This window comes from Galeopterus variegatus, unplaced genomic scaffold, assembly GCF_000696425.1.
Source record: "Galeopterus variegatus unplaced genomic scaffold, G_variegatus-3.0.2 Scaffold6078, whole genome shotgun sequence".
Classification (NCBI taxonomy): domain Eukaryota; kingdom Metazoa; phylum Chordata; class Mammalia; order Dermoptera; family Cynocephalidae; genus Galeopterus; species Galeopterus variegatus.
Window position 1 is genome coordinate 1,433 of NW_007732189.1, and position 3,071 is coordinate 4,503.

At 37.8% G+C, this 3,071-nt stretch overlaps 1 long non-coding RNA gene across 1 annotated transcript; it reads left to right on the forward strand.

Annotated features, from left to right (window-relative positions):
* The first annotated feature begins 236 nt into the window (after positions 1-236).
* LOC103605781 lies at positions 237-2,236 on the forward strand. The gene is made up of 3 exons (XR_551810.1): positions 237-373; positions 696-818; positions 1,976-2,236. It is a non-coding gene; the product is annotated as an uncharacterized LOC103605781 (long non-coding RNA).
* The last annotated feature ends 835 nt before the right edge of the window (positions 2,237-3,071 follow it).

Consider the following 3,071-nt stretch of genomic DNA (forward strand, 5'->3'; position numbering starts at 1 on the left):
TAGTGAATATATGTGTGCTTACATAGAGATTCCAGTTTTTGTGAGTATTATGTAGGGAGGCCTTTGGGTCAACTTTGACACCAAGATCTTAGAAAATTTGATTTTCTATACTACGTTGCAAGGAACAAGCATAGTTTTTTCCAGTCTCGTAGATGGTCATTTGAATATCTATGGTAATTCCTTATAAACTGTTACAGGAATTATTCAACTGAGCATATTTTGTTTCAGAACTCCCTTAATTTCCTCTGTGCTTTGCAAAATGGAAATGAATTTGGAATTTCATGGGATTCTAACCATCATCACAAAGAAGTGCTGATTTTGTCATTCTTACCCATTTCATCTCAGGGACAGAACAGTACAATGCACTCCAAAGGTAATATCCAATTTTTAATAAATTTACTTTCTATGGCTTGTTTTAAATAATATTTTTCTATAATCAAGTACAAAATTAGCTTTGTGAAGTGTCTGTTAATCCAAACAGTGTGAAGCGTTATCTGGTGAATCATCTGAGGCTTTCCCCTTCTTTCTTTCCAAGATTTTTGTGCTTCCTCCCTTTAGAATAACATCAGAAACAGCCTTGTAGAGTTACATTTGTTTATTTTATATGAAGGTACATAATAAACCATCCTATCTCTGCATGTTTGACAAATGGACATGTATATTTCTCATCTTTCCATATTTTACTATTTCCACAGATTGGCATGGACCAAAAACTGGGTTTGAGATTTGATGCCATCTTCTTGAGATGTGACATGAAGGAAAGTATTGAGAGTAATTCTGTCATCTCATCCTCAAGAGTCAGTGGGAATTCTCACATGGTAAGCATTTTGTTCTAAGAATACTGACATTTCTCTTAGGGAGTCATGATACTTGTGACATTGAGTCCCTGGCCATGCTGGTCAACCATTGGGCTGGTCGTTGGCTGTGATGCTGGTCTCCATGATTGAATAGTGTGGGTCATTGAGTCCCAGTGCGACAGAAAGCTGGGTGATCAGTGTCTGCCACATAGTTCAGGCTAAAGGTCCCTTTTATAAATGTGCCTGGATCAATGATGACTACAAAATGAATCTGAACAAAATGAGTGACCAAGCCACTTCTGTGATCTGAGGTTCAGCACGGGGACCATGCTAGGCACACATGTGAAGCAAGTTCAGATAGTCAGGTAGTAGTGTGCACAGGGACAAGTTTTATTTGGAAGCTATCCTGACCACATATGTCAGAGGAAATGAATTGGACGGTTGTCTATAAATATCTCATTTTGGAATAAAATAGCTACTTCTTTGGTGGTTGACTGGCAGCATCTATACACTGTAGTAAACACTCCCTGAGGCCAGCACATGAGACATGACTGTGCCTACCCTTGAGCCATTCATACAATTGCCTTACATATTGTGATCATCTGAGTGAAGAGCAGTCTATTGAGGTCAATTAGGTGGTCAGTTCAAAAGATATTATGGGTCCTGTCAATAATTTTTTAGATAGAGGAAATGTCTGGAAAATGAAGAGTAGTTTCTAGTCATGGAAATATCTCAGATCATATTTAAATTTGCTTACTAACCCATTCCAAGAATTTGTACATTTTTTTTCTGTCACTGAAAGAACAATTTTCTAGACATTTGAGTGATTCAAGCAAAGGCTGCTTTAAACATTTTAACTGTGAAATTATTAAATTTTCGGTTATCTCAACTTTATATGGATTTTATTGGCTAATATTTATAATTTTTAGTGGATTTCCTATGCACTTTAAGAGAGATCCTACTTTTTATGAGTGATACTGAGGTGGCCTTTGGGAAAAGTTTGAGTAAGTCTTAGAGAAAAGTACTTTCAGCACTTTTCTGGTGCGTGGAATAAGTGTACTTTTGTCTTACACAGATTGTCGATGAATATATATGATTAATTCCTCTTATCGGTAAACATTAATTCAATTTGGAAGATTTTCTTTCTTAGCTTCTCTAATTTCCCCTGTGGTTTGTAGGTTCAAAGTGATATTGGAATTGCATGGATTTCTTACTGCCACACCATTGAAGGGCTGATTTTGTCACTTCTTCCAGCTTCCTTATCTGAGAAGGAAGACAACAATATACTCTTGAGGTAATATCTAATTTTTTATAATTTGGGGGGGGTTATTTTTCTTGTTTTAAGTATAATAGTCCCTTCTTGTCTGCGGGGAATTTGTTCCAAGGCCCCTGGTTGGTGCTTGAAACCACAGGTAATACCGAGCTCTATATATACTATGTTTTGTCCTAGACATACCTTTGATAAAGTTTAACTTATAAATTAGGCGCAGAAAGAGATTAATAATAATAACTAATAATAAAATAGAACAATTATAGCAATATACTGTAAGACATGTTATGTGAATGTGGTCTTTCTCCCTCTCTCAAAATATCTTATTGTACTGTAGATCTTAGCGGTCTCAGCATTTTTTTTTTTTCCTTTCCTTATTAAGTCAAGAACTTTTACCTTTCATTAAAGGAAGCACCTCATGACTTCTTTTTTTGTATCTAAATTGCCAGCATCACTACTCTTGCACTTTTCAGCCATTATTAAGTGCAATAAAATAAGGGTTACTTGAACACAAGCACTGCGATACTGCAACAGTTGATCTGATAACAGAAATGGCTACTGTATGACTAACGGACAGGTGGGAAGCATATACAAAGTGGATACTCTGGACAAAGGGATGATTCTTGTTCTGAGCAGGACAGAACAGGATGGCACGAGATTTCACCATGATATTCATAATGGTGTGCAATTTAAAACTTAAGAATTATTTCTGAAATTTTCCATATATGAGGGTATTTCAAAAGATATATGGAAAAGTAGAATTAAAAGATAATACAAGGGCCGGCCCGGTGGTGCACTGCTATAGTGCGCCACTTGGGAAGCGCGGCGGCACTCCCGCCGAGGGTTCGGATCCCACATACAGACCAGCCGCTCACTGGCTGAGCGAGGTGTGGGAGCAACACCGAGGGTTGCGATCCCATTGCCGGTCCCGGTCCGGTACGGGCGTGACACTGAGGGTTGCGATCCGTTGCCGGTCACGAAAAAAAAAAAGACAAAAAGGAAAA